Below are 19,909 nucleotides of genomic sequence, written 5' to 3' on the forward strand. Positions count from 1 at the left end.
ACTCAACTGTCCTCTGTTTAAAGTCACACACACACCCAAAAAAAAAAAAAACTGTCCTCTGTTTATGGACTAGAGAGCCTCATATGCATGGGACGTACCACGGACATTTCCCGTGGATCTTATCGGTACCCAGGACCTGAGGGCCAGCCACTATTTCCATCTTGTCGGCAAAAGAAAGTTATTATTTTTCCCTTTTTTTAGCAACAAAAGAAAGTTATTCTGGGTGTATCCCTTTCGCATAACAGCAACAAACGTGACGGCCAGAAATGTCACGGCCTCACGGGCCGTAACGACATCAGCGCCAAGAATCCATCGCATCCTTCCAGACTGCCTTGCACAACCGTGAAAAAGAAGAATCCAATATCCATTACATTATATTCTCTTGTGACTGTTGTTGGACTACAACAGAGACGACAACGCTTCCAACATCGAGGGGATCTGCTCTAGATTCACGTACAACAGCAAACAGCCAGCCACTGCGCATCTCTATGCGACGACCAACAGCTACAAGACAAGGCATGTCTTCTTGCTCTGTATGAACTGAGCTGCTTTTGATTGCCCGTAACGACCGGCGCACAAGGGCTTTGTCTCAATTTCGTGTTGTCGTGTTGCAAAGCTAACGAGAAGTTTGGAGGCTCCAGGTGATCCAAACAAAACGATGCGTTTCTCCAGTTCGAGGCAGGCTCCAGGTGATCCAAACAAAACGATGCGTTTCTCCAGTTCGAGGCCGCCAAGTGCACCAACGGTTTCCGGCTGCAATCATCGCCATCGTAGCCTCTCTTGCCTGCAAAAGATTGGCAATCATCGCCACCGTGGCCTCTCTTGCCTACAAAAGATTGGCCGGTCAGAACCATTGTTAACCTGTGCAAGTGCTGACAAACACAAGCTAGCGTAGGCGTTCACGAAGATTCTGAGGTGGTCATGGTTAAAAACATTTGGATCACGGTTTGAAGCTAATACTGAATGTCTGAATGGTTGCAAAGGGATGTGCTGAGCAATTGCTGGGAACACTACCGTGGCTTGGTCAGTGGTTTGACCTACCGTGGCTTGTTCTTAGTCAGTGATGGGCCACCCCCTTCAGATTGCTCCTCATGCTTGATTCAGCCAGGTCTCCTGTGTGCGAACGGATCACCTGTAAACACACGATGCATCCCCAACCAATTTTAGTTTATGTTGGTATCCAAAAGCGAGGAAAAAGAAACTTTAGTAGCACTGAAGATGGATCAAGGATAAGCATCAGCTAATGCCGGCATCTACTAAAGAAAGAAGGCTCATGCACCAACCCAGCTTAGTATTCAAGATCATTGACAGAAGGCAAATGCCCAATAATGAAATATCTAACCTTTCTTTTTTCTTCATTGCAGTTTGCAGAGCGCTTTGTCAACATATTTCTTCCTCCAACGGGATTACTTGATGATCTTGATTTCTGCACAACTTCAGTCTACAACAAAGTACAATTTAATCAGCTAGTAAATAGGACAAAGAAACAAAACAAAATACTATGAACTGGCAGCATCCCTCGACATCCAAAAATAAACTCCTTCTCAAGAAGATCTAATCCAATCTGCTAATCAGTTTCAATCCCACCAATGTTTGCAAAAAGATATTGTGGACCACCACCTGGGTTCTCAAAGGTTTTACCTTGGACACCGGATTCGTCACATTTGAAATCTTAGGTGCCTTTTCAGCACGAGGGAGATTCTCGGAGCTGCTTCTGCAAAACAGTAGCTTAAGATTCAGATTCAGTGAATACCTATTAACAAACCACTCAGCAAATCGTAAACAGTTATACCTTGCACTTGGAGGTGCAGATCTGCGCACATATTCTCTCTTTGGGTATTTTTCATCTAATGCCACCGGTGTGTGCTTCCTGATCATCAGCTCTATCAGTAATGTTAGACTGTAAATGTATATATGCGTGTGTATATGGGCCTGGGCCTTGGTATAGCTGGCTGGTCCTCTATTTGGTTAGAGAGATATGAGGAGATCTCGGTTTGGTCCTGTTTTTATAAACCACGAGATCTCCTCTCCCCTATATATATATATATACATAGGTCTCTCCAATCAATCAATCTATTATTCCACGCAATCCTTATTGCTTGGTACGGCTAATTGCAAGCCGTGTGCCACTCCAGTTGATATCAACCCGAAGCTCTCTGCCAATGGTGATCCTATTTCTGATGCTACAGATTACCGCAGTCTTGGCGCATTGCAGTATCTCACCTTCACACGGCCTGATCTTGCTTATGCAGTACAGCAGGTCACATGCACTACCCGCGGGAACCTCACCTTGCAGCTCTGAAGCGGATTCTTTGCTATGTTCGTGGTACTTTGGACTTGGGCAGTTGGGCCTTCATATCCGTGCCTCCAGTCAGTCTGATCTTGTGGTCTACTCAGATGCAGATTGGGCTGGTTGTCCTGACACTCGTAAGTCCACCTCAGGCTACGCTGTGTTCCTTAGTGACAACTTGGTCTCCTGGTCCTCCAAGCGCCAGAACACTGTCTCCCGCTCCAGTGCTGAAGCTGAGTATCGTGCTGTAGCTAATGCGGTTGCAGAGGCTTCCTGGTTGCGCCAGCTATTGTCCGAGCTACATACACCTCCGCGTCAAGCAACGTTGGTGTATTGTGACAACATCAGTACAGTTTACATGTCTTCCAACCCCGTTCAGCATCAACGTACCAAACATATTGAGATCGATCTTCACTTCGTCCGAGAACGAGTGGCTCTTGGTGCTGTCCGCGTCCTTCACGTCCCGACAACGTCTCAGTTCGCCGATATCTTCACCAAAGGCTTGCCTTCTTCTGTCTTCACGGAGTTTCAGTCCAGTCTCAATGTTCGTAAACACGACGATGTGACTGCGGGAAGGTGTTAGACTGTAAATGTATATATGCACGTGTATATGGGCCTGGGCCTTGGTATAGCCGGCCGGTCCTCTATTTGGTTAGAGTGATATGAGGAGATCTCGGTTTGGTCCTGTTTCTATAAACCACGAGATCTCCTCTCCCACACACACACACACACACACACATATATATATATATATATATATATATATATATATATATATATATATATATATATATAGAGCAATTATCCTGTAGCTGGCTACAGAATAACTTATTCTGTAGCCACTTTGAGTTATGATAATTACTATGTTAATTTACGAGATTATAGTAACTCCTTACTAAGTGGTTTAATATAACGTTATGGTAAATATCCCCATGTGTTATAGTAACCCAACTATCGTAAATATGTATTGACATTATGGTAAATTAGTATATAAAATTATAGTAAATGGAGGTGGCTACAGAATAACTTATTTTGTAGCCGGCTACTGAATAGCCTCTCTCTCTCTCTCTCTCTCTCTATATATATATATATATATATATATATATATATATATATATATATATATATATATATATATATATATACACACACACATAGGTCTCTCCAATCAATCAATATATTATTCCACGCAATCCTTATTGCTTTCGAGTAACAATTCTGTAATATTTCCTGTCAATGTGAAACAGAGAGAATTAAAGACCTTTTATTCTGTGACACATTGTTTACGCTGGTAGGAACTGCTGATCTTTTCAATGTGACCTGCAAAATGATATTGACCTTGTTACAGATGTTTGAATCGACATGTTTAGGGTCAGCAAACTTATCAGGATAAAAAAAAAGCATCAAGCAACTGAAGTTCTATTTCTCAATGGGAAAAATGCACTGGTGCACGCAACAGATTGGACAAAAAGTTCAACCATTTGAAGCTGATGGAGTTTTGTTGACGGGGCAAAATTACCTGAGCAGTCCTGGAAGTTTTTGCACTAACTTGAGATGAACTGGTAATAGACAGAGATGTATCAGATAAACAAAGTCCAAAACTTAAGTTTCCATGACATCGTATATCAATCAACACGGAGGGGCAAGTCTACAGCGTGAAATTTTTCTTTAGTATTATTCAGAAAGTTGCCAAGTTTGTTCACATTTATATATAGAACAGAGATATATTCTGGTAATTACACCCTCCCTGCTACATTAAGGATGGAACTTCAGAACTTGCTCAAAGCCACGATCTCTGCAAAAATCATGTATTTGAAGTAAATAAATACATACATGTGCTTTATCACTTTTATGATCCCTGCTAAAAGGTTTTTATTTTATCCATGTAGCTATGTACTAAATCAATATCCAAATCTTGCAATCTAGGTGAGATTCGCGCTATTAATGTATTTGTAGCAAATAAATGAGCACATAGATGTATAATATTTGTTATTTTGTCAGTGAATCTACATTCTACAAAGTAAATAATCATCCAAATCTTGAAGTATCTAGCCATGCAGCAACACAAATCATCCAAATCTTGAAGTATCTAGCCATGCAGCAACACCTTTATTATTGTGCGATTGTCATGAATTTTCTAAAATAGAATACCAATATCCCCACTACAGTGGAAATCAAGACAAAGTATTTTCACGACATTTGATATGAAGACATTACCTTTGATGCCTTTCTTGACCTATTAATAATAAGCACTACATTTTTGCTTGCCCCACTCTTCTCAGGATCAACTTTGAGATATTCTGATTGTAGACTTGCTAAGACAATCCTTGATCCAAGCTTTTGACCAGAGCTAGAACTCTCCTCCTCTTGAATGTTTGGCAAGCACGCTGTCTGAGAAAATAAAGGATTAAATGTCAAGTACCCGAGGTCATGAGCATCTTGGCATTTGCTCTCATCTGATGAGCCAACTTCAGTGGAAGGCTCAAAACTAGTAGAACTTGGAGCACAGGCTACTGGATCTTCAAACACAGCTCTGAAGGCAATTCATCTGCTTGGCTGCTATGGCCAAGACCAATCGTACTGTCGTCGTTCTCCTCCATTGCGGCTCCAGTCTGGTGCAATCCCCCCTGAGCCTTGAGATGCCTCGCCCTCTTGTAATATTCTTCAAAGAACGCCTTCTTTTGTGCAACCAAACCAGGGGCTGTGAGCTTGCTTAGTTCCTCTTGGCGTCTGTTATGTTCAAACACTGACCTTTTTTTCCCATCACAAGGATTCTGCAGCAAATCTACCAAATGACACTGAACCATGATCTAGCACCATTTGCTGAACTGAAGAATCCTGAAAACCAGGCAAAAAGAAAAATGAGAATTCAGGACATTTGATTAACCAAAAGAGCTGAATGACAAAGAACAATACACGGAGCCATTATCTAGACTTGTAAGAAAACATAAGGAAAGTACAAAGCCTGGATCTAAGCAGCACCAGTCTGTCATATCAAAATATCTCGTGATCACATTTCACTTTTGGGAGCTACACAGGTCCAAGATTTCAGTGGACAGTTCTAAGAAATCACAAAGGAATGAATGATTAGGAAAGCAGAACGTAACCTGCGCATTGTGGTCGTTGTAAGGCAAATCTGAGTATGACCAGCCGTTGAATCGCAGCCCAACATCAGCAGCCATCGTTGCTTCTTCCTGCTGTTACCAGCTACCTAGCCAGCCTCAGCAGAGCAGGAATGTACAGATATCTGCAGCACCAAATTTACCATCACATGAGCACAGCATTGGGAACCACGGTGTCAGGATGAGCAAAACAAAAACCGCCAGATAAACAGGATGTCTGAAACCCAAATCTGCAAAATTTGCTTCTCAACCATAAATCCCTTGAAGCCCAAAACAATTCCAGAGCACATTGAGACAAAATCACTCGCGTGTCGCCAGCAGGGCCGCTAACGAGAGAATGAGACGGCAAATCAACATCCAGGAAACGCATTTAGCAACGGAACCCAAACCAGAGAAAGACACGTTTGGCAAGAACTGGGGCGCACACAGCGACCCTCCCAGTCATCCTAGTATCCTACCTCGAAGAGCATCCAATTCCAAGCCACCAAAGGGCCGCGCACGAACGCGCGCCCGCCAGCAAGAAACCCGGTGGCGTTGGCGAGGAGAAGGCGGGGGCTGCTCTAACTGCTCGGAGATGGACATGGTGGACTCTGGACTCCAACGTTCGAATTAAAGGCGGCGCGGCTCGCCGAGTCGCCGGCGTGCGCTGGCGTACCGTTTTGACGCACTCGTGGACCTCTTGGGCTTTGGGTTCCGGGATTGAAATTTGCCTGGGCTCTTGCTGCCCTCGTCGCCTCGTCGAGGATGTGGCCTCGGGCTGTGTGCGGGTGGCAAGGCCTCGTTGGTCTTTTGCACTGAATCAGCAGGGAAGTCCTCTACCTATCTTTTTTTCCTTTTCAATTAAATAAAAGAATGGACAGTACAGGTTCAGCAAAATTACAAGGCATCAAGGCCCAAATGAGAAAAAAGGGACTACACTATATAAAATTGTCTCTCCACAAATTAAGTAAGTTTTGTCTAGCTGGTTTGGCCTTTGTGCACACAAAGCCAAGTTCTTCTATGAATCTACTCTTCCATGTATTAAGATTAGCTTGCTCATTGTCAAAGATCACTCCATTTCTGACCAGCCAGATTGCCCAACAGGAGGTGATGATGACTTCCCTGAAGATGGAGCTTCCAAAGGCTTCCCTCGCTGCTATAACCATATCAAGTGGCTGTAGATTCATGTTCCAGCTGATGGGAATGGTGTTCCAGCAGGATATACTGAAGGGGCATTCAAAGAACAGATGAAAGAGTGTTTCTTCATGCCCTGTGGTGCAAAGAACACAGCTATAATCTTCAAGAAACATATTCTTCCTCCTCAAAAGGTTTCTTGTATTGAGCCTGTCTCTAAGAAGAAGCCAGAAGAAAAACTTATGTTTGCCCAAGTTACTTGAACCCCAAAGCCATGAGAATAGGGGGATGCTTCAGTGTACCCTTGTAATCTGATGTACGCTTTCTTGCTACTGTATCTTGTGGATCCCCAACAATAACTCCAAATATCAGTGTGATTTTCATTGATATTTGAACCTTGTATATGATTTTCTATGCATATCAATTGATCTGCAGCTTGCTGTGAGAGAGGTAGACTGAAAACACGACTCATATCTTGTTCAATGAAGTACTGCAGTGAACATTTCTATTTTCTGGTGAAGGAGTACAGCTGTGGGTATAGGTCCTTAAGAACCTGGTCATGCCCTGTCCATGATTGTGTCTAGAATGAGATGGTGTCACCTTTGTTTGGCCTGCAGCTTGCAATAGTCTGAAAATTGCCAAACAAACTGATGATCTCTTCACCAAAAGGATCCCACAGGGCTCCTGCTGTGGGGTGGGGTTTGATTGTTGGCATATAGCTTGGACCAAGTGAGCTGAACCCAGGGAACTTCACTTTTGTTATAGAACTTGTCTAGGAATTTTAGCAGTAGAGCATTATTTTGGCTTTTAATGTCTATGATACCTAGTCCTCCTTGATCCTTGGGTTTACATGCTGTCTCCCATGCTACTAGGCGTGTCCCTTTTCTATTTACGCCCCCCTTGCTCCAAAGGCAATGTTTTCTATAGACATCAATTTGTTTGATAACTTGAGGAGGAATTTTTAGGCCGCACATGTAGAATGTGGGCAGGGCAGAGAAAACTGAATTAAAAAGAATAAGTCTCCCATGGTAGGATAGAAACTTGCTTACCCCAGATAGCCTTTTCTCAATTCTATTTAGAAGTGGTGAGTATTCCTGAATGGTTGGTTTGGTAGTTCCTAGGGGTAAGCCTAACTATGTGAAAGGCATGGTACCAACTTTACAGCCAAATGTCCTGGCAAGATGAACAGCTCTATCTTCAGATATATTAATTGGAACCAGGAAGGATTTTTCAAAGTTCACATGTAGACCAATAGAGTCTGAAAAGGGCCTCGTTGGTCTAGGGTCTCTACTCTCTAGGCCTCTCCTCCTAGAGGATGGAGCATGTCGCGTGTGATTTGTTTCTTTGTGTTCTTCCTTCCATCGAAATTGTTTTGAAATTGCAACGGATACATGGAACCATTACGGGCTGCATCGGGTAGGCCTGGTCGCTGCAGCGAACCGATCAGGCTGAAAATTGTTTACGGACCGACGAAAGTCCTTTCAACCTCAAGTTTGTCGAGAAAAACATTTTTTTAACATCCCTAGCTTTTGAACTGAAATTGCTCCAGCGGTTTCAAATATCGCTTTTGTTCAATATATGTGGCACCACTCAACCGCCCTACATGTTGCTACGCCAGCCGCGAGAAAGATAAATCGGCTATCTTGGTAGTTCAATTAGGTTTCTAATACACTTTACCAAAGAAGTTATAGAAATAAATTTTTAGAAAGTTACCTATGTTTTTGTGCAAAGGTTGTGTAATTAAAATAGACTCATGTCATATGCTTGCATTTTTTTTGACTTTATTGTATGAATATATGTGCTATTCTTTTTAATGATATATAATTGACATTGTTTTGTTAGTCGGATTTCTTTCGGCATAAGTCGCTGGTGGACCCTAACAAATTGCAAAATGCAAATGCAAATTATTAAGTGAAATCGTTTGTGGGCCCGCTTAGTATATGAACTAAAACTACCTCTAACGAGATGTTGGTGACACTTCACCAAGGAGGATGGGACGGTTCTCACAATTCTTTCACTTTTATTTTGTTGTGTTACCCAAATTTTGTCAAAGGTCCAATTATCCACAAAACCAAATAACCCACGTATTGTTCCAAAGTACTGAAGGTGGGGCTTCCACTTTTTTAGCATTACATATGCTTGTCGACACTTCATGAAGAAATTGCTAGCATAGAAAAAGAGTCTGGGTCTCTTGGGTGTGGCAATTTTAATATCATATACTCCTTCCGTCCCTAAAAAGATACAATTCTACTTGTCAAACAGTGAAACAATTTGAAGTTTGATCAAATTTATACAACAAACTACTAACATTTACGGTATTAAATAAGTACCATTACATAGTAAACCTATCTGGAGACATAAATATTGATATTTTTTCTATAAACTCGATCAAACTTAGAAAAATTTGACTTATCTAGTCAAGTGGGCCTACGACTCAGTAGCCTTAAATTTGAATTAAGGTCAGGGAGGCGTTAATATGCCTATGTAAGTTATTCCTACGAATGAGCCAATTCCTTTGTTTTCCACATATCTCTTATAATCCACCAAAGGCATCCCTTGGGCGCTTATTTCTTCAAATTTAGGGTCTGTTTGGATACGAAGGACTAATTGGTAAGGGAATACAATTACCTAAAGATATCACACTAATTGATAAGTCGTGCCATTTATAGGGATTGATCCTCAGCAAACCCTGGTGTCGGGGTTGTAACCTCGGGTTGTCTCAAGGTACCGATTAGTTGGCGGGCCACGTGGCCCACAACATATCAGCTACCAAAGGGCTGAACGACCGAGGCCCATTGAGCCAAGAGAACTAGGCCAGACACCAAGGCTAGGGTCAGCCACGACCCCTTCCTTCTGTCTCAGCCGCATAACGAACAGAAGACTCACGACCTCCTCACCGTCACGACCCCTGGGAAGAACGGGGAACAGTCACACCTAGCCAAACCTACCCGCTCTGACAAGAGTAGGTACGATGCACTGACCCCGCAAGGACCGAGGGAACAACGGTCACCTCGGTCTGGTCAGACGCCACCCCTGTGCCACGCAGCACGGACAAGACAACACCGCCCAAGGCGGTGACGGCCGGTACAGAGCCCACCGTCCAAATACAGCCCGACAAGACGCATGTACGAATCTACCCACCATGGGATGGGATCAACGATGAAGGCCTTGACTTAAAGGCCATCCAACCCAGCGGGAGCCACGACCCCAACGATCGGGAGCGTGGCCCTCAACTCCTCAAGCCAGCAAGGCGATCGATGATCCAAGGACGGCTACCAACTCCTGTACGACGCCCCTAGAAACTAGGAGGCGATGACGAAGACCACGATAGAGACCATGTCACACAAGATGGCTGGTGAACTACCACCGTGCCTATAGTGCCGCCACGATCGGCACAGTGACACCACGTCACACCATGCCGCAATGTGGCCACAAGACCATGATGACAACCATGCCCAGACGTGCTCCACAAGATGGCCTAGCTTGCAAGACAAGTAAGCTAGGACCTCCCTTAGGCTCACGACCCTTTGGTTGGAAGAACCTCCTTCTTTGTATACGCCCTGGCCCCGAACTCTATATAAGGGCAGCTAGGGCACCCATCTTGGGGATCTGAAACCATTCGATCCAACTCTCATTCACTCATTCCTACACTATAGAAGGGCTCCTGAAGCTTCCCTTCGGAGAGCCTGTCTCCTAGCTCTAGATCTCCTACCTCTTCCACCATTCTTGCACCCCCATTATAAGAACTTTAGATCATTCAAGCGAGGAACACACACTCAATCATCTCTGAGACTGGATGTAGGGCTCTAGCCTGAACCAGTATAAATCCTCGTTTTTTTTGGATGCTACCATCGTCTTCCTAGAGCAACGCGACAATCGTATAAATTTACTGGTTCGGTTTATAAAACACCGACAGTTGGCACGCCAGGTAGGGGACAGTTGCGCACTCTCATTGTTGAGAAGGAAGTGATGACTCTCTGCACCTATGTCAGACTTGCTCTTGGTGTGGCCCTCATCGGCTGCATCCGCTTCGGAGGCCTCGAGTTCGCCGATATCGATGGGCCAGCTCCCGTTGACGGTCTTCTCCCCGACCAAGCTCTACGCTTCAGGGACCTAGACTTTGTAGCTGACCACCTGGGTCAGCTGCAGCTCAGCAAAGAGAATGCGGCTCTACCGCACATCTCGATGCCCTATCACAGATCGGCCCAAGCTGGTCCCGTGATTGTTGACTCTAATGCGCTAGCGTGTAGAATCGACGCATATCTCGGGCCAAATCCTGACCAGAGCTAAGCCGACACGTTTTCTATGTGTTAGCGAATGCTTTTTCCCAACTCTCTAGAAATGGGCCCCTACCGCCAGAGGCCAAATTCTAGAACCCCAGCACTACACTGCCCTCCTAAATAAGGGACGCGATCGTGCTCTTTGAGTGGGAGCTGGCTAGGCGCAGTTTTCGTTCGATGACGCCAGAATCCTCTGGGTTTGTGGGGATGATGGAACAAGATCTAGAATCCATCTACGACCTCCTACTAGCAACGCCTGAGAACATGGACTTCAAGTCTGATTCTGAGGGGAGCTGCCATCCGCTAAGAGAATGCAACATGTTGCACCTCTTGGAGGATGGGGCGGTGTCGGTGGAGGATGCAGAGGACGATGTCTAAACAATTCCACGCACCCTTGGAGAATAAGCCGAGTATGACTAGGAGCACCTAGAACGAGCCAGGGCTTTTGAAGCTGATCAGGCCAATGAGCGTCGCGACAATGGATGCCCTAGCCCGTAACACCTCGATGGTGAGGACACGCGAGCGTGGGGCATGCCGTGTGTATGAACAAATCCAACAGGGCAAGAGGGAGACGCCCATCTTTCCCCGAGCCAGCCAGAACATCACGGTGGACACCATGATCATGCGGATGGTCCTTGAACCCTCAACCGATGAGGGAAAGCGCGTCCATCAGGAGTTGCGAGACCTACTGGAAACTATGGCAGTGCAGCAGGCTCAAAGCTCGATGGAGAGGCGGCATCCTGAGGCCAGCCTCATACACATCTCCTCGGTCCATGGTGCCCCTCGGGGGCACCACACGCTAAGTGCACTCTGGCCAGGTGATGGCGGTGTGGCGCGTAGGTGGGAACCCTCCACAGCGCGTAGTCGCTACATCAGAAACTTCAATGCTCGTCTGACTCAAGGCGCTAGGCGCCCTGGGCCAGATTGGGTGGGCAAAGATCAACTACACTATGGTGACAATGACCTGGACAATCGCAACTGGCACCCCAGGGTTCATGACGCTCGACGCAGTCCGAGCCCAGACACCTACAGCTCGCAGGTGTTCGCAAAAAGGATTTGACAGACACCATTCCCGGCTCGCTTCCGCGTGCCACCGAACATCATCAAGTACTTCAAGGACACCAACACCGCCGTGTGGTTAGAAGACTTTTGCCTCACCTATCGAGCAGGCGGGGTGGATGACAACCTCTTCATCATCCAATACTTGCCACTTTACCTTGTGGAAAGCGCCCGAGCATGGCTCGAGCATCTCCCCGCGGACAGCATCCACTCATGGGCAGACTTCAAGCGTATCTTCGTAGAAAACTTCTAGGGCATGTACGTGCACCCTAGAAATTCCTAGGATCTAAAAGCCTGCAAACAAAAAGCGGGAGAAACCCTATGTGAGTACATCCATCGCTTTTCCAAGCAATGCAATGGGCTTCTCGATATCATGGATGCAAACATGATTGGAACATTCATCTCCGACATGACCAACGAAGCACTCATTCATGAACTCAGATGCTGCAAGCTGCGGATGACTCAGGAATTGCTTGACCTCATGACAAGCCATGCCTTCGGTGAGGAGGCCGTCCATGCAATCTTCTGCAAATACATGGGTAAGGCTCAAGCCGAACCCACGGACGAGGCTAAAGACCACAATCGGTGGGTAAAGGGCAAGAAGGACAACTGGAGGTGCCCCGATAGTGAGTTCATCACGACAGTCGATAGGGTCCATAAGCAGAAGACTGGCAAGCTCAACTACATTAGTTTCGACAAGATAGTCAAGATGCCATGCCGCAACCATGGCTATCCAGTCAAGCACACCCTCGAGGAGTGCGACCTCATCAAGCGCTACTGCAGTGGTGACTACAAGGCAACCGGCACGGACATGCTGTTTGGGCCCATCGACCACAAGAAGAATGGGGATACGTATCCCAACCTAAATGGGTGCCTCATGATCTTTGGTGGACCGGTGGCGTATGAGTCCAAATGTCGGTAGAAGCTCATAGCTAAGGAGGTCAATGCGACTGCTCTGGGTGAAGCTATCCCAGCTTTCTTGAAATGGTCAGAAACCATGATCACTTTCGACAGAAAGGATCACCCCGACCACATTCCATAATCAGAGCGCTTCCCCCTCATCATAGAACCAATCATTCGTAAGACCCGCTAGTCTCACATCCTCATCGACGACGGGAGAGGCCTCAACCTCCTCTACACCAAGACGTACGACGCCATGGGGCTGTCACGAGTGGTGATATGACCATCCGGTGCTCCATTCCATGGAGTCATACCCAGACTTTAGCCCATTCCCCTCAAGCAGGTCGACTTACCCATAATGTTCAGAGATCGAGCCAATTTCTGCATGGAAACGCTCACCTTTGAAATAGCAGATTTCCCCAGCGCCTATCACCCCATCTTGGACTGACCATGTTACACCAATTTCATGGCCATCCCCAACTACACCTATCAAAAGCTCAAGATGCCCGGTCCTCATGGAATCATCACTATAGGAGGTGACCTCCAGTAGGCCCACCTCTATGAATGGGAAAATTACGATATCATGATAGCCGCATGCCAACCCTCGGGGACTAGACCTGAACATGACTTCCCTATGCTCTAAGGGAGCCCATGGAGGTCACACTCTGTGACCTCGGCTGTGGCATGCGATGAGGTAGGCGACGACATGACATGGGGATGACATGAACGATGAGCGCCAGAGGGCTCGCAACACAGTGCTCGATTCGACGAGCCACACACTCTAGGCCTCACCACGTTGAGCACCGTGAATGTCGAAGGCCATGACTAGTGGCGCAGACACCTAGCATTCACATAAAACTATTCTTAGCCAACTAAGAATTTGTACATAATGATCAATGAATCATTCCTATGCTAGAGATCACAACACGCCTCAATGAGCGCACATCAAAGTGACACTCTGATCATGTGTGTGACCCCAAGTGACCCGTGTTGATCAACGCGTTCCAATCAACATGGTTCACTCGTGGGGGCTATGCCACGACATACCACGCGCCGATGCTCACTAGAAGAAAGATCACCACAACCCAAAGGAAAGAGGACGACAAGAGGTGCGCTGTTGCTAGATCTGTCCTATGACACCTCAGTCACAAAAATAGAGTCGCACTAAGCTAAGCTTCGCAGGTTGACCCTAGGCAAGGTCGCATGACTACGACATTCAAACGATCGAATCATCGATGAGCATGTGAAAGTAAAAGAAGCATGAAATACAAACTAAGAAAATTTATTAAAAGACCCTAGGTATGACCTAAGGTCCCTGGCCACCACCGTGGAGGATATCCTCCATGTTTACGACAGCCATGATGGAGGTCACGATGGTAGCAAAGTTGTTGACCAGCTCTACCTGCTCCGCCTGCCGGGCATGGTCTAGGAACTCGGATGCCTCCTGACAGAAGTCCTGGTCAGTGTGGAGCTGTAGGGCAGCAAGGGCGACGCTAGCTCCCTACTAGACTCTGGCCACACATTCACGGTCCTCCATCAGGAGAACTTCCTAGAGGTGAGCCTCCTCCATCTCATGGCGGGAGGGCACTAGCTGCTCCTCCAACGCTAACAACAAGAAGATAGGAGGATCGAAGGAAGATCAGGAATGGCTAGCAATGAGCGAGATGACAAGATGAAGAAGCACCCTTACCCATGGTGTGGGCCTAGGCATCGGCGGCCACTGCCTGTGTGGTAGTGGTCTCGCTCTCTGAGGCCTCAAGGGCCACCCTGATGGCATCAAGGCAGTGCTCCAGTCGACTCGCTTCATAGGTGGTGTCAGAGCAGTGCTGGCAAGCCTCATTTGCCTTGTAGGTGAGCTCACAAAACTCACAATGATCATCTGAGGAAGAGGACGATGAGCTCAACCCCCCTGTGGGTGGGGTCATGGCATGAGTGGTGCTGGTGGCCTCTCCGAACATGACATGGGAGCCAGCCCTACAAACATGCACATTCAATATAGGTTGAACATTCAAACTTGAACCTCATCCAAATGCACTTACCCATGATCGCGTAGGCAAGGACGAAGAGGCAGCGACGCCTCGCCGGCACCCAACGACTCCTCCGATGGCCATTTGCCATGGTCCATTCTAGACAGTGAGGAAGGAACTCTAGATGTGCGAGAGCAAGAGCAGGGAAGTGCCAGAGCAGGTGACCCAGAGCGAATGCCTCCCTATCGTACCGCTCTAAGCATATTTATAGCCATTAAGGACACTCAAGGCACACGGGCGTTCATTCACATTTACTAACCGCTTGGAAAACCCCATAGAGTAGGTGAAGCGATCGAAGAGAAGGTGAAACGATGGTTGCCCACACCACAGTGTGAACCAAGGAAGCTGCGCACATCCCCACTCTTTCCATATTGTTTTGATTTATGTGTCTGCATTTTGTGGCGCATGACTGCTTGTGAGTGGGCGCTATTATGTCACTACGTGACCGAGGAGGCCAACCGGCCCTCGAGATCGTGCATAGAATGACCCACCATGACCATGACCCCATGTCGTGCTTAGGAAACCCACTCTTGGGCCAATCCTTAGAAGGGCTCGAGGCCACAAAAGGGATAGGGGTAGGGAGGAGATGGGCCTTGTGGCTCTAATCAGTGGTGTGGAGCCACATGACCATCTCTCTCTATGTTTGAGTCATCCGCTTTGGAAGTCACCCATGTTGACCCCCTTTGGGGGAGGCATCTTGCCCTCTGGCCACTACAAAGGCGATCAGAGACCAATAGGCTTGATGGCTGACGATTTATGGGACATTTCTCGATGAGGCACAACCAAACTCCATGTCGATTGGGGAGGATATTGGGTCCTGCTTGGATTACCCATCGACCCTGATGAGGTGCACCGTTCCAACTACGTGGTTATGGTGGACATGCCTCTCCCCACGTGGGGCGAATACAAACCTACCTATAACAGGGCATCATGACCTCTCGAGGTCAGCAAAGATGCTACAAAACATATGAGTTGGGTCCCCCGGTCCCATAAGGAGGTTGAGGCCAAGCCACGGCCGAAACTCCTCTCGACATCTCTGGGTCTAATGGCCTAGGGCTAGCTTCAAAGGTCACAAACCATCAGAGGTCCATGACCTCTTAGGGAGAGATCGACGAAGCAAATAGCCAGGGTAGCATAGGAGAGTCTTCCTCGTGAAGCGATGTGGGGCCCAAAGCATGATCATGTCTCGGTCACATGGAAAACATAAAAGGTCCAAGACCCATGAGCCAACGCACAATCATAGAAAACCTTGCAAATGCGCTAAAAGAGGTCAAGGATATGTTTCCTCGCATCAAGCCAAGAGCCATGACCCTAATCCCGTGACCTAGGGGCCCGCGATAGGCACAAAAAGAAATCCAAGCATACAGAAAAGAGCATTCTTTTCGCTTAAATCCCCAGAAGTACAAGAGCGATCGAGCTGCTTGAAAAGGTACCAAGCCATGGTGCTGCCACCTAGGCGGTGTCGTCAAGGTCCCCAGAGGCGCCTGCTACAAGTGCAGAAGGAAGAAGACGAGAAATCACTTTGCTTCCCTTCTCATAGCACTACAACCTCTAGGGTGGAAAGGCATGGGGAAGAAAAGATGGGGGCAGGACCAAGCCCATAGGCCACCACCATCATGCTTTGGAAGGCATGACGGAGACACCAAGGGACGACAACGCCTCCTCTAAACTTTAGGGAGCCCCCAAGGGTAGCGTGTAGGCTCTAGGAGGAGTTGGTTGTAGTCCTTGGTGCTTGTGTTTTAGTGAGCCCAAACCTATAGGTTTGGGGGTACACAAGAATCATGAGGGCCTATGGCTAGCCTAAACACCACCTCAATCCTCCCCCGCTCGTAAGTCCCCTTCTAGCACCATTTGTTGAAGGGGCGATACTGGCTCCATCCACCACAAACGACCCCCAAAGGGACATATGATGGGAGCCATGTGGCTTTGCTCGAACTTCTCCCTCCCATTCCCTTGCTCTCTCAGTAGGAAAAGTAGAGAGCGATTTGTAGTTACAACCATGAGTACCTCAAACGGTAGAAGGGTCTCTATTTATAGGCCAGGGATAGACTGAGCAACCTAAAGCCCCCATACCTCATGGCAAACCATGAGAGGCCACAACCAATGTTAGATGCCCATATGAGGTTAGGGAAATCAAGATCTTCCTAAAGGCAAGGCTGGTATAGTGTCGATGAGACCACTCGGTCTCGCCTAGGTCACGAACCCCGACACACAACACACTTACATGACAAGGCTCAGCGGTCACATACCACATCATCAGGGCGTCCTAACGAGTCCAAGCACAACAGCCACCTACCGCATTGAACGCGCTAGCCCATAAGGGGTCGAGTGACAAAGCTCGAACAAGCCACGACTACGAACCCGCATTCGATATGCACGCAACTCAGCGCTTTCATGATCACTTCATGATCGCAAAAACACTTGGGGGCTACTATCGGGGTTGTAACCCTAGGGTGTCTCAAGGCACCAATTAGTTGGCGGGCCATGTGGCCCACAATGTGATAGAACCGCCCAATTTATACAAGATCAAGTACGGCTATCCCCGCTAACACGTTGACACACATATACTTTCACTTATATAAACCCAGTAGTCCACCAAGTGTCACGAAGGACCTCGGTAAATCAACATCACAACCAAGATCATATGATTAAGCAAATACACATCACATACGTAGAGTTGCAGCGGAAATAATATTATAAATGGTTTCACAAATAATAGTACAAGTTTGTGTTTCAAAACCGATTAGTGAAAACAACATAGCTTTCCAATGATTACATTAATATAAGTTCCAAATACATTGCTAGCATAAGTGACATCCTCTGACAAAAGCATATAGATGAGAAATAAATATAGAGTCACCGAGCCCACCGGCGGTTAGCCACCATCTTCAGCAGGCCGAGAACTTCACCTGCAACATGGTGGGATAAACCCTGAGCACTCGAATGTACTTAGCTAGACTTACCCATCATAAACTAAAAATAAAGTGACACCAAGGAGTATGCAAGGCTTTATAGGTGGAGCTAGCTTGACAACATTTTGCATAAAAGCCAAGAGTTGAGCTATACATTTCACAATTCAGTAACCAAGTTAATTATAGCTATTCATCTCTAGATTAGCAACTAACCTATGCCAAACATGTAGAATATCATTTAGCAACAGGCAATAGTAACCATAGCCGATATAATGTTGTAACATCATCATCATCATCATCATCATCATTATAACCATCAAGTTCAATTAAGTGTCTCTACGTTGCCGTTGCTCAGTCAAGTTCTCACTATCTAGGAGAGACGGTGATTCGAATCGATTCCTACCTAGCTAGGAAATTATTCCTAACACACACCCAATCAACCTGATTAGTGGTTGCCTCGGGTCACCTTTGGTACAGCTCAGGAACAAATTCGTGGGTCCAAGTAGCGCCATACTCTCAGGGAATCCACTCTGTTAGGAGTTCAATCTCTCCTTTGGACTTGTGCCAATGGCTCCCCGCACATCCTTACTACCACCAGAGTGCACACTTTCACTTCCCGGCTTCTGGCCTGAGTTGAGCTACTTGGCTTCGTAGTCAGAATGAGTTATCCGACCAACTAAGTGATAGGCATGCACTCAACATGACATGAGGACATATAACACATCGGTCCTTAACCGACACAGACAGAGATAAATCCACACCCAAGACCTCCATGCCTTGTTGCTTCTCTATCGACATCTCGCCCGGTCTCCATTCATTATTAACACAAGGTTATTTCCACGATAGCAAATATAGCGAACCGTGCTTTGGTATCCACCTATATCTCGCAGGTGATAGGAAATCACCTGACTTCTACCGGTCTAAGCATCACTAAGCATACATTCAATCCTAGACCTACATAGGGTTCAAGGTATATTTCTAGACAAGGTAGTTCTATGCATCAAGTGGTTCCAATCAACTCTTATAACCTAATGCATCAAACATAAAGAACTCAAGTAATATTTATAAAAGCATAGGAGGCTTAGAATGCTTTGGGGCTTGCCTGGAATCCAACACTAGGTTAGTGTTTGTTAGACGACACTTGCTTGGTGAGTATCTCCCATCCTAGCACTTGTCCAGTCTTTCCGTCTTTGGGATAGGTCCACCATACACCATCTTCAGGTTCGGCTCCAATATCACATCCTTCACGTGGTTCATCTAGCGTACCTAGATGAGATGCAAGATGCAAGTGCATGAATATAAAGAATGGTAATATGAGATGCATCACATAATAGCATTCAAGGCAAACATAAGATCATGCAAGACATAGGCACCTAGAGTTATTTAACTAAACATCACACCACCTATTATAGAGGGATAGCAAGCATATTAGGCATGGCACACAAGTGAACTTAAGTTCAGATATTGCACACATGCATCAATCAAGAACTAACCAACATGTTTAGCCAAGACAAGAGCAAACTAAAGCAATCGCCTAGCACATGTATAGAACTCTAGATAGCAGCACAACAGTCACTTGGTTTATCCATAACTAGAGATCTAGACATTCAAAGAAGGTGATCCTAGACTTTCTATAAATCTAATGAAATTGCCTACAACATTGTTATTATCACCAAAAGCTTATTCTAAAGCTAACTAGGTCAAACATGCCAATGTTTTAGATCTACACAGAACTAGGACAAAAAAGTAGTAGTAATTTCAAAAATGCAAAACTAGAGTTACAGGCATGAAACAAGCATAAACCTTAACTTTCTAGAAATCTTATTAAATTATCTAAAACATGTTTATTATCATCACAAGGTGATTCCACAATTAATAAGGTCAATCAAGCACAATTGAGCACCTCTGTCCAGACTTGGACAGATTCTGCCATGCAACTTCACAAGCTTATAACTGGAGCTCTACAACACCAAAACGGGTGATCTAGGATAATTTGGAAACCTTAAGGAAAGAATTATAACTTTTATATTATCACTAAGACATGATTTCATACTTAACTAGGTCAAACAATAAAATCCTTCAAATCTGCATAGAGCATAGACCAAACATGACAAATCATTTTTCAAATTTATAACTCCTAAACTATTAGGCCCATGGTCATGAAATTTGAACACAAGAAATATAATGAAATTATATACAACTTTTG

At 46.0% G+C, this 19,909-nt stretch overlaps 1 pseudogene; it reads right to left on the reverse strand.

Annotated features, from left to right (window-relative positions):
- Positions 1 to 516: 516 nt before the first annotated feature.
- On the reverse strand, positions 517 to 6,886 carry LOC136470150 (protein WVD2-like 7; annotated as a pseudogene).
- Positions 6,887 to 19,909: the final 13,023 nt, after the last annotated feature.

The sequence above is a fragment of the Miscanthus floridulus genome, chromosome 8 (assembly GCF_019320115.1).
Source record: "Miscanthus floridulus cultivar M001 chromosome 8, ASM1932011v1, whole genome shotgun sequence".
NCBI lineage: Eukaryota > Viridiplantae > Streptophyta > Magnoliopsida > Poales > Poaceae > Miscanthus > Miscanthus floridulus.